The following is a 13,730-nucleotide window of genomic DNA, read 5'->3' as shown; positions in this document are numbered from 1 at the left end:
TTCGGAGCTTGAATACGAGGTTAATAACCAGCTGTTGCATGAATTGATCATTATATGAAATTGAAAAACTATCTCTATTTTAGACATGTTTTAATCTGCTGTTAACGCATCTTTATTAAACTGCCATGAGCTTATTGCTGTTGACTTATTGTACACTCAGGGAAATTATTCTTGACTCTCAAGAAAAAATTTATTCTTGAATGTATTTCTTAGAAACAAGTATAAGATAATCTTTAAACAAAAATATTTTTTTGTTTTAGGAATAGAAATATTATAGAATGAAGAAGCATCGAAGAATATCAAAAAATTCATTGCGTCAATAATTTATAATAATAAAATGAAGAATAATACAAGATTGTTGTTACATGAATAAGTTTTTCTAAAAAGAAAGATACGTTATTCTTGACTAAAGAAATCTATTCTCGATACGAAAATGGGATTATTGACGCAACACTAAGATACTCTTTTGTATACTTGCTTTGAGAATATGTGGATATACAAGAATATGATAAGTTTGAGCCAAGAGTGATAATCTTCGTTCAAGAATATATTTCTCTCTGTGTATAGCTGACAGAAGCTTCAAAGAGAAATCTAAATCACAGAAATTAAATTACCCAATCATAACTGCCACTTAAAAGTACTAGATAACAATAATGGTCTAGATAAACACGGAGCATAGATATTTGGATCAAGACTTGTATTATGAGTGACACTTTTCATTGGCATTTTTCAAAAAACCCTAATTATTTCCCAAACTATTAACGTTAGGTATAGGACATATCGAGTATAAAAGATGAAAAATGAGACGAGGAAGACGAATAAGTAATAAAATATGGGGGGTGCCATTTAAAAAAATGAAGTTATGGTACTTCCAAATTTCGAAAAGTTAATGTGCCATAGTAAAGTTACCAAACATTCTAGACAGCCGTTCTCGGCACCAAAACATACTCCATCTAAAAGTCTAATGACCGATCTAAGCTATCTTAGCCACCACCATCTTAACTATTTAACCAGTGTCTATTTCATACACAACTTTATATATTATACAGGTGTCTTAGCGAGACCGGTCATTAGACGTTTCTGGGGTTCTGGCCAAACCAAAAATTTGAGAATGCAGACTTAAGTATTATCTATTATTATTGAAGTCGCCACCTACTTTATTTTTTTAAATGGAACACCTGTATATTTTTACATATTTGGATTTGTCTGTTTTGAAGGTTTATAAATTACTTTCCTTTTTGCAATTTGATTCGGCCGTTCTCGAGATATTTGATTTTTTCTAGAAAAATCTGCTCCAGCGGACATTTGTTAAAAAAATCATAGAACACTCAATTTTTGAGATATCAATTTAGGATTCAGAACATGCTTAAACAACATGATGGAGTATGTTTTGGTGCCGAGAACGGCTGTCTAGATCGTTTGGTCACTTTACTATGGCACGTTAACTTTTCGAAATTTGGAAGTACCATAACTTAATTTTTTAAATGGTACCCCCCATATTTTATTACTTAGTCGTCTTCGGCGTCTCATTTTACATCTTTTATATTCCATATGTCCTATGCCTAACATTAATAGTTTGAGAAATAATTAGGGTTTTTTGAAAAATGCTCACATATCATATCGATATTAACCTAGTGTGCCATGGAAAACAAATGTTTAATGACTTATCGACAAATGTCAAAGTCTGATTTACGTGGTTTGATGCTTGTGAGTCTAAAACCAGTTGAAATTGATATTAATAACGTAAATAATGTTTATACAAATGAAGATGATAATCCTTAATTTATTTTTTTGTGCAAGTGTGACAAAGTTCTTAGTAGAACTTGCAGAGTGTTTGATGCAAACAATCCACATTTACCTCCGATGACAAAAGGTAAATTTAGAAGAATAGAAACAAATTTTTTGTATTTGGACGAATTAATCTCGTGATAAACTGACCAAGAAATGTAGTAGATTATGCAGCGGAAGAGGTGAATATCTTGGCTTATTTCGAGCTCAGTCCCCAGAAAAGTCTAATGACCGGTCTCGCTGAGACACCCTGTATATCTTGATAAAGATACAAAGTCTAGGTTGCTTGCGAGCGAGGCGTTAGATTCTTCCTTAGAAATGACGATCTAAGCTATCTTAGCCACCACCATCTTAACTATTTAACCAGTGTCTATTTCATACACAACTTTATATATTATATATATTTTCATGTCCTTCTAATAAAATGGTGAATGGTTTCCTTACGTAATAATTTTCAAACTGCAGCTAAGTGGAATTAATTCGGACTTAAACAACATCTGGCATAATTGTTATTGACATTTTTCCCAACTCGTATCAATCAAGAAAATTTTAATATAATAAAACGTTAAAGTTTTTAAGTTTATGTTATACTTAGGCTTGGTTTTATCAAATTACAATCAAAATTGACTTAATACATTTTAAATATTCATCACCATGAATACTGAGTTAATTAATCTGTAAAATTTACAATTCATTTTATGAAACACTTAATCATTATTTATTTTTTTAATTTTTCAGACGAAATGGTGATTAGGAAAATATTCTAGACGAAGTAAGATTATGTGGGGAGAATTTAGACAGGTCTTTTGGAAGAAGAGAGCTTGGTAAAGTTTTGCAGATAGCGCGTGGTTCCAGCACGTGGAGGCCGAGCGGGCGCTCTAAACTTTTGCCATTTTGTGCTCACCGGGACGAAGTGTGAAGCGATAAAGTTAACTAGTTATTCTATATCCCTGTGTAACGGCGTCCCGCCGCCGCCCTCTCTATCGCCTCCGGCGCGGCGCGACGCCAGATAAGCGCTAATATGTTGTCGGGCGTCGAATTACCACCACCTACTTGTTCTGTTTTTATTTCTACTTTAACTACTTAGGTACTTGAAAACTATCGATTTATACCCATCTCAGAAAGTCCGTTATTTTTGCAAAATTCTTGTAAACAAAACCATAATGAAGTTATTACAACTCAATTTCCACTCTCAATTAATGCAAACCATACAAATTAGCCTTTCGGGTGTGCATCATATAGCAGCTACTTCTTGAAACGTGGATTCGCTACCGTTTCGGTCGTTGGAAGGGCGGTGAAGATAAACACGAACAAGAACAACAGTAAATCTAAACTGAAAATGCACCTCCCGCACGAAATAAGTGCCAGGCCAGTGTACACACAACTTTCAGGGTGGAAGAGGCAGAGGCCCCCTGAGCGTATCTTATTAACGAAGCGCGGACGGTCCCCCTTTTCTAATGGGGGTGTCGGGATGGGGACGCAGGGGCGCGCCGCCGTATTTTCAGTCGTAATTATCTTTCTCAGTTCGTTTCTCTCATTATCGCGGGCGCCCCGAATTAAATAATCAAGGAGCGGAAGAGGGAAACGAAGCGAAATGACGTTTCCAAATAGGTATACTTCTACCTACAGTCAACTTGCCCCCCTTTCGGTATGCTGGGGAGTTCTGAACATCGTTGTGTTTCATTCCCCTCGACCTTTTTCACGCCTACGTTATTATTGGAAAATTGAATTTTTGTTTTAACGAGTCCGGGTTAATTAGACTTTTAAATTGGATGAAATATATTAATAAAATATCAACATTAACAAAGCTTATTCGTTGTTCCAATTGATTATTGGGTCTACTTGAGCGTATCAAATCTAATAAACGAGGGCACTTGACAAATCGACACGAGGGCCACTCTTCCGGGTTGCCGATGCGCCTCGAATCCTGTCCACAAATCAAGTCGTATAGTATACCGAAACCGAGGGACTCGCGTCGAAATAAAGACATATTTCGGCCCCATTGGGCCCGCGCAAACGCCATAAATCGGTTTGGTTATGCCCGTCGTGCATTGTGTGTGCCTTTGCATTTGCAACTGGCGTAGCTAATTGCTCGTGGGGGCCCGAAGCGCTAATGTCTCGCATCTCAATCAGAGCCCCTGCGAAGCCACACCAGATAAACGCGCGTTCGTCGATGAATCTATGCGTATTTCGTGCATTGGGGGAAACTACTACAACATTTACGCTACAACAGTTGCCGATAGCTCGTTATCGATGGCTTTTATGATCATTGGACAGGTCATGAGGAGTTATACTCTGCTTACGTTATCGATGCTTAACGATGAAGAATTGGTTGGTGATAATGAGAAGATTTAAGAAAGTTAAGAATTTAGATTTAGTTAAAAAATTTGGACAATAGGTTTTTGGATTGTGATACAAATCTAATAAAAACGAGGAATCAAGTGAGCATCATTGGGTACAGTTGGCTCAGTGACCAGCAAATGGAGTGAACGGAACCGTCGGTAAACAAATGAACACCTAATCGAATCATCCGCAGAAAGACTTCGAGGTTCGTGCTTCCGCGACGATCGCCGAAGGCAGCGCGAGGCGCTAGGATTTTAGGTAGCAAGAGTCTATTCGATTTCTTTCCACCTGCTCGATTGCCAATAAAAATAAAATGATCTTCTATTTTTCTAAAAATCATTTTTTACAATTTGTTACAAAAAGGTTATAATCCAACTAAGAAGATTGTAAAAAAATTTTATTTATTTCAAAAACCAATTTTTGTTGTTCGAAATTCCTCTTAGATCTGGTACTCAAGTCATTGTAAAGTTGTCAAAAGACATCGCCGATTCAACTGTGAAACTGGCGAAACATCTGACCGTATAATACCATTTACAAATATCTATAAAGAAGAACTTTTCGGGTCTACCTGAGCCCATTATTTTTTTTTTTCGCGTACCAACACAACAACGAACACAAGTTTTCGACGAGTTCGAGAGCTCTTCTCTCATCCTCGCGAATAAGGTAACTAATCATCTCCCGGACACTTAACATCCCTCGAATAAGAGAGACGACGACGGCTACAATGGACGTATGGGGCGACCCGTTGCAGCTGTATACGGGGTGTCCCTTTTGTTGACGCTATTATACATTGGACGGCGTAAAAGGGCCGCGCTTCCGTTGACAGCGCTATAATAAATTAGCAGAAATTATGTATCGCTAAGTACCCAGTTCTTTGTGACATCCACTTTCTGTTGTCGACCCATTGTATCCCTTATGTTAGCGTGTTATTTTAGAAGGGATACATGTAGAGAGGTTGCGGTCAAATATTATTGTTTGATCATAATAAAAACATTCTTGAAATTTTTAACGATAATAACTTTAAAATTATGTTTTTCTCTTGTGAAACTTAAAAGTATTTTTTGTAATTCGCGACGGTAATGAAAGCTATAACAGTACTCAAACGGGTGTTGTAATGAGACTCCTTACAGCATCCGATGCTGTAATGAGATTTTAGTAACATTTTATGTAACCAGTTCAAGTTGGTGACATTGGGTCATTAATTTTTCTAGTTGTCAATGTGACAATGTTTGTCTATGGATGTTTAAACACGTTCTTAGCATCGAATACAAGGTCCACAATGATGAGGACATTGAACTCTGAGCAATTTCTCTTATTTTGGGAGGTGTACATGAAACATTTTTTTCAGGCGAATAGATTTTGTGTTTTGATAGTTTCTAACTGTCAATTCAAGTTTCTATTTTCAAGTGTTACGGTGTTACCAACTGCTACTTACCTATTTCCCTACATTGTCATAATTTATTTTATTTTTGAGAAAAAAACACGTTTCATAAGACTTAAAGCACTCATTCATTAGCACTCATTTAACTTGAATTCGTGCATTTCAAACGTGTCTTACGAAACTTGTTTTTTAATATACTATTATCTACGACTGCTTGGATAAGTCATCATTACCGCACTCATTTGAGGTGATTTCAGTTACGTAATGAAGTTCATTACCGCACTGGTTTCATTACGTAACGCATTTTTAGCCCAATCAGAACAGGCTTAATTTATTGAAACGAGTTACAATACAAAAGAAAAAGTGCTACCTATTTAAAAAAAACAATACTATTTATTAAAACATTAATTGTTATATTCCAGGTGATCCATGTTGCAAGTATAGAATAATTTTAAACAGAAAAATTTTACTTCAAAACTCGCTTTTATTAAATATGCTCAGTACATGTTTCGAGAGAAACCTCTCATCTTCAGCTGAATGTCATAATTAACTATATAAAACCTATGTACAATGTGAAAAAAATCATAATACTAGTCGATTAATAAAAATAGAAGAAAAACGAAAAATAATTTGAGAAAAATTGCAAGATGAATAGCGGACGACAAGAAGAGACACGACTTTCTACAGTTGTTTTGAAGTAAAATTTTTCTGTTTAAAATTAATTGTTATGTTTTTACATTTCGAAACACTTATTCCAGATGAGATCGCTGAATTTTTAGTTGTTATTTCTACAGGTTGATTACTGTTGTCCTTACTTCTTGAACGTTTTCTGAGCTACTTGTTTTTTATTTTCTAATGAGGTGTCTATATATACGTTTTCAACATATTTCCGAAGTACGCTAGTAAAACTTTCTCACTTGTTTCGTTTTTTACACTCTTCTGATTACACCACTGAATAAAGCGTTCATAAGTTTATTCATATTTTTTTCACGACTTTTCTGACAGTAATGATGAAACAATTTTGCATTCGTTGCGGCTTCCTCCACGTCAGAAGGACAACTTTTTGAGTCGCTCATTTTTTCTTTGACCAAATTGATACAAATGAAAAAATTAAAATATTGTTTACAACGAAAGACTGGTTGTCCTAGTATTGAGCTAATTATTTGTAGCTTGTTGTTTTGATTTTAAATGAATGTTATTGAAACTGACATCCATTCAAAATTGTCAACAATCATTTCAAAATATTTTAAAACGTCTATAAGAAGACTCCGCCGAGGTCGCTTGCGGGCGAGGCGCAAGAACTTCCCAAACTGACGACCTTATGCTAATATATCAAATGCAGCGCCTCGGTGCAATCAAACATCTGATCGCACTGCTCCAGCATCACCAAGAACTGATCAAAGTTTTTATTAATGCTATGAATATTCAAATGTAATAACGTAAACGATTTAGAATTACATGAAAACCCTTATAAATGATTATGAAAGTCGTCCTGTTGTTCCAAATAATTGTCCATTTCTGTATCCATTGGATTGAGGCTAGGGCTTGCAATACCGGATCAAAACCTCAATACCGGTATTCGGTATTTAAAATTTTTAAAACCGGGATACCGGTATTAATACCGGTATTACTATAAAAAAGTTTACTCACTAAATTACAATCACTAAATATATCTAATTGTATGAATTTTTCCCCTCTACGGCGTCATCTCTACTAACAACAGGTTAATTCCTACTATATTTTTAGATTGGCAACAAAGCATAAGATACAGAATCTGAGAAGATAATCAAAAAATGGAAAGATACTAGGAATCTGTACAAAGTACCAATAAACTTAAAGGTCTGGATACCATTATTGTTTTGTTGTCTTTCACTTGGTCCAAATGTTCAACTTCACTGCCGCGTCAAAAAATGAAATTACACTTCATCATCTGAAGCTCTGTAGAATTCTTTCGAATTCCTGTTTTGGAATTTTCTGGAAAGGTGCAGATTCATAAAAGAAACTTTAACATAATGGCTCTTGGTAGTTTGTCAGACTTATCATACTACTGTTATACTTGGTGGGACATTACACGAATGAAACTGACCTGAAACACCATTATGGAGTAAAAACTCCAAAAATAGTTGTATGCCGAGACTATTTTATTATTGGTTAGGTATGACAAATTTATTGTACACGAACATTAAGTTGTCGTCATCAAAGGTTGAGTCTTCGTTATCTTCAACATTTTGTCAGAGTACAAAATGATATTTCTTGTAGATGGTGTTCCCACTGATCAAAAAATGTCACTTGAAAAAATGACGTTAGTACGGACATAAGATAGATAACAAATTTCTGTTTGGTCAACATCATTTTCCAGCACAGCTTTAAACAAACACGGCCGTTTTCAATCGGTCGCTTCCGGCTAGCATTTTTTTAATGAAACGTCAAAAAATGTCACTTGAAAATGTAAACTTAGAACGGACAGAAAATAGATTACAAACACGAATCCTCTACGTCATTTTCCAGCACAACATCAAACTAGCACGGCGGTTTTCGAAGACTACGGCCGCCCCCGGCCATCGAGGGCGCTAAATAAAAATAATACCGAAATACCGATATTTTACCATCAATACCGGTTTATAATACCGGACAAAAATTCTCCGGGATCCCGGTTTTCGGGATCCCGGTATTGCAAGCTCTAATTGAGGCGTATGTTTATAGGTTAGTGACAAAAAGGGGAAAATAAGGGGATACTAATCTTTGGCGTTTCCGAGGACCCAATATTTTTCATTTTCATGCGTAAATCTTATTCATTTCTTATTCTTATTAAAGTATTCCCCGAATTTCTCCGCACCAGAATCTTTCCATTCCTCACCCAGACCTTTTCCTTTTTAGTGAGGAACAGCAATTGCTTATTATAAGGAGTTAAGTGTTCATTAATAAATATTTTTTGACCCAGTGAAGCACCAGGTATGTTTTTGTTCGTTATTGTCAGGGTTCTATGAGCCATAAATTTATCTCTTTTCGCTCTTGTCTTAAATTGAGCTATGATAGTACGATCCTTGTTCCACAGCCGGTGCGCCAGATCCACATCAGCCTCAGTAACATCCTGATTTAATTCCCTTGAAATTAGACCAATAATTTTTTTACAGTCGTCATTTCGCTGTTCCTTTATACCACTTATTTCAATATTATGGTTTCTTGAGTACTGCTGCAGTTCTGCAACTTCTGCACGTAGATCTCTTATTAATTTATTCTTCTCATTGTCCCCTTCCTTAAGTACATCGATTTCTTTCTTCAGCTGAGCAATTTTTTAGCAAAGTTTTTAAATCATCTATTAGATTGTCATACTTTTCGCTCATAAATCCAATTGAATTGTTTATATCGTGCATCTCCTTACACATGCTATCTAAAGTGGATACTTTAGCATTGATAGTAGACAAGAAGAATTCAATTTTATTATTTTCAGGTTTAGTACAATTTACATTTTGTACCTTGCAAGTATCACACTTCCATTTCATCCTTCTATCAACATTCATTTTCCGGTATTTATCTTCCGATAAAAAGCAATAAAAATGAAAAGTCTTTTCACAGTTGCCGCAACATTTCACTCCGTCCCCAACGAGCTCCGTCTCCAATATCGTTCCTTATATATCTTGGTAAAGATACAAAGTCTGGTTTATTCTCACTCCGCCGAGATTGCTTGCGGGCGAGGCGCTAGAATTTTACCAACATAACGATCTTGTATTAATATATCAAATCCTACGCCTCGCCCTCAAGCGACCTCGGCGATTTGAGGCGAATTCGTTTCTTATGTATGTATGGATTGGGGAGTGCATGCAAAACCGCACGCCACACTTAGGCCCCATTGGGCCCCTTGTGCATCCTCCCATTACACACTCTGGTCACATCAACCAGTCTAAGGATTTACCAAAGGCTAGGACAGCTCCTAGAAGTGCATTCCTGATGTCATCTGTGGTTGGCCATTCCTCCCCGAAGGTCCTCATTCTGAGGTCGGTCAGAGAGGGGTAATCACACAAGATGTGTTTAACCGTCTCGTCATCCTGTTCACAGGCTCGACAGAGAGGGGAGTCAGCAAGCTTCATATTTTGAAGGTGCTTATTTATTTTACAGTGTCCCGTGAGGAGACCTGTGGCAGTGCGAAGGACACTTTTACCGAGCCCTACGAAGAACTGGGCTGTTGCGGCTGAAGGATATTTTAACAATTCCTTGGCGAGATGACAGCCCGGGGTACGGTCCCACCTTTTCGTACATTCGTTTCTTATATATCTTGGTAAAGATATCTCTCATTCTGTCGAGGTCGCTTGCGGGCGAGGCGCTACAATCTTCCTAAAGTGACTATCTTGTGTTAATATATCAAATCTAGCGCCTCGCCCGCAAGCGACCTCGGCGATTCGAGGCAAAATCGTTCCTTATATATCTTTGTAAAGATACAACGTCTCCTATAAGAAACCGTTTATTCTCATTCCGCCAAGGTCAGTTGTGGGCGAGGCGCTAGAATCTTCCCAAACTAACTATTTTGTGTTAATATATCAAATCTAGCGCCTCGCCCGTAAGCGACCTTATCGATTTGAGGCCAAATCGTGCCTTATATATCTTTGTAAAGATACAAAGTCTCTTATTTCATTTATTCTCATTCCGCCGAGGTCGCTTGCGGGCGAGGCGCTAAAATCTTCCCAAACTGACGATCTTGTGTTAATATATCATATTTAGCTTAGATTATTTGGGGCGATATCATTCCGGGTATATTTAAAGAAGTTTTGCGGTCAAATATTTTTGTTTAATCATAATAAAAACATTCCTGAAATTTTTACTTTTCCTTGTAGAACTTCTTAAAAGTATTTTATAACTTTTAAAACTTTACATTCCGTGATCCCATCTGTTATCAATTACACCTTTCATTACCTCCATTTATTTAACCGCGGCACGGATTTCGAGCGTCAAATGGTCCGGCAGTGAACGGTTCGTAAGAAGAATCGAACCGAACAAATTCAATTAGCCGTCGTTTTTACGCGGATCATTTCCGGCAGATAAAATGGAAAATTTAAAAACATTAAAATGTAAAAAATTAAAATGTAAGAAAAAAAATGTTGAACGAAACTAGATCTCCTAGACTCCTTGGCGGAGGATCGAATCTTTAAGAAGACGCGCTTGCTGAGGAGCTGCACCGAGAAAAAGCAGATTAGGATCTCGCACGGTTAATTTGGCACCTAAATGACACGTATTCGAAGCGACCGTTCGGCCCTTTTTGCCCTTATTGGCTCCGAGGTGGTCGCCCGTCATATCACCTTTCTTATGGCGTGTCGGCTAAATTAACAGGTGGTTTTTATAAAGTATCTAGTTATCTATGCATCTGTATGCATACCTTCGCGCTGCAACAAATGCGTCTCCGATTACAACGTTAAGATCGAATTACATAAGACAGTTTGCGAACGTAATTTTTTCAATCAATCAAGAAAAATATCCTGGAAAGATTTCTATGACTCGGTTATTTCAAAGATTTATGTTTTCGGCAAAAAGTTAATCATGCGTGTAGAATACAATATTTTTTAAACGTTCATCGCCACCGTTTACCATTGACGAGAATGAATAAAAAAGAAGAAACCTCAAAGCTGTATTGTCTTCTTTCTCCGTCCCCATCGAAATTTTAGGGAGTCCCTTTTTAAAAACCGGTTAAGTCGCGTTTTCGGCGCCCTTTTGTACACGCGTGAAGCTATCTCCCAGGGCATTACGTTCACTTGATTGGACACGTTTCCAACGGCAACTGCCGGATATGAACGTATTGATGATGTAAGGCGCGTATGACTCTTGAGGTCTTTTCTAAGATGATATCTGCTGATAAGATATTGGCAAAGAGGAAACTTTTTGAAAATGTGCAAGGAAAGATTTCGTGCATGCCATAAATGGGGTATATGGAGTTGGTGTGGAGAGGGTGTCGAGACCACCGACGCCACTGGCATCGTGTAAATCAAGGTATAAATCACGCGACGTTGAATTATCGCGAACGGGCGTCGGTGGCGCCCCCTAGAAAGGTCTGTCGCGCCTGATTACCGATGATGGATGACCTGCGAACGCGTTTTATCCCAACGGTTTTGTCACCTGGAAACCACTATCATGCCACAGTCCCAATCGTTACATCAAAACATAGTATATAAGAAAAAAATATGTACCTAACTCTTTTTAGACAAAATTACTGGAATAAGAATAAGAAATTTTATCTCATTTATGGTTTTGACATCATCAAAAAGTGTGGCAGAATTTTGTAAAGATTATATTTACTCAAAGACAATGTTAAAATGTAGTTAGGTATACAATTTTACGTTCTTGGAGAATATCATCTGGTGACTGACGTGCAACAGGAGTGGTGTAGGCAGGATAACGCGGGGGAGTTCCTGCTGCCGGGTCGCCACACCCGCGGGTAGATTGCTATCAGACCACGCCCCGAACGCGAACGCCAACGCGCCGCAACTTTGGGCCCCACGAGGAGCCGTTTTGGGGTCCCCTCCACGCCACCTCCCGTAAACCCCTTGCGTTGTTTGCTCCTATTACACCACCGTTGCGCCTTTGCCCCTACGAACACCACCGGTAATAAACTACTAACCAACTACTAATACATCCTTTATATATTTATTTACAAGAAAGGAGATTTTTTAAGTTTCTACATGTTTCGGCGGTAAATTACCATCTTCAGGTGAAATTCGTTTTACTTTTTATAAAGATATTTAAATTTTTTTTCATTTTTCCTTGGTTATATATATCAAGGAACTCCTCAACCTACACATTTCATTTGGAATCGAATGAACTAGCTGCATACAGACAACATCATTCAGTTACTTCACATATTCGGCCCACATCCTCCAAGTTCTCAACGTACAATCTGAAAGAAATATTCTACGTTTACCTCGTACGAAGCAAGATCGCTAAAAAAACTTGGGCATATAATATATTTATTTACAAGAAAGGAGATTTTTTAAGTTTCTACATGTTTCGGCGGTAAATTACCATCTTCAGGTGAAATTCGTTTTATTTTTATAAACATATTTAAATTTTTTTTTAATTTTTCCTTGATTATATATATCAAGGAACTCCTCAACCTACATTTTTCCACATTTCATTTGGAATCGAATGAACAAGCTGCATACAGACAACATCATTCAGTTACTTCACATATTCGGCCCACATCCTCCAAGTTCTCAACGTACAATCTGAAAGAAATATTCTACGTTTACCTCGTACGAAGCAAGATCGCTAAAAAAAAACTTGGGCATATAATATATTTATTTACAAGAAAGGAGATTTTTTAAGATTATACATGTTTCGGTGATAAATTACCATCTTCAGGTGAAATTCGTTTTATTTTTATGAAGATATTTAAATTTTTTTTAATTTTTCCTTGATTATATATATCAAGGAACTTCTCAACCTACACATTTCATTTGGAATCGAATGAACTAGCTGCATACAGACAACATCATTCAGTTACTTCACATATTCGGCCCACATCCTCCAAGTTCTCAACGTACAATGTGAAAGAAATATTCTACGTTTACCTCGTACGAAGCAAGATCGCTAAAAAAAACTTGGGCATATATGAGCCTGGCGCGCAATCATTCCGCATGTCTAACCCTATTTCCTATATGATTAGAGGCGAGCCGATGGCAGATCGTGCAGCAAATCCCGCAGGGTTTCGCGGATCGAGAAGACGCGTTGCAACCGGAACGTTACCGGAGGAAACCGGGAAAGGAAAAAGGGTCTTCCTTTCAAAAAAGCCCAGACTGCCAACTGCCACGTCAGTCGACTACCAGACTGGAACACACGGGTTTTTCGCACACGAAGGACTTCGTCTAAGACGAGAACGCCGTATGGAGATTAACTCATTTTTTTTTCTTAAGGAAGGAAGTAAAAGACATGTGTCGTTTCTGCTAATATTACAAATTTCTTTTTTATATAAACTTTATTAATTTTGCATACTCAGTACGAAAACCATTTTATAATCAAATTTTATCTCCCGCTTAATCTCTAAACTGGGGTAACAACATTTCTAACTCCCCTCGAAATATTCATATTTTACGAAATTATCGCAACGAACGTCGTTGGGGTTGCTCGTGGGTCCCGGGAATAATTTTAATGAAAAGTCCGAACGTAACCTCCTCGGTGGAAAGTGCGTCGTGGGGTCGGTTCGGCGGGTGACATCAGCTGTTACGCACAGTTGAGT

The sequence above is a fragment of the Onthophagus taurus genome, chromosome 11 (genome assembly GCF_036711975.1).
Source record: "Onthophagus taurus isolate NC chromosome 11, IU_Otau_3.0, whole genome shotgun sequence".
NCBI lineage: Eukaryota > Metazoa > Arthropoda > Insecta > Coleoptera > Scarabaeidae > Onthophagus > Onthophagus taurus.
This window is presented reverse-complemented; position numbering follows the sequence as displayed.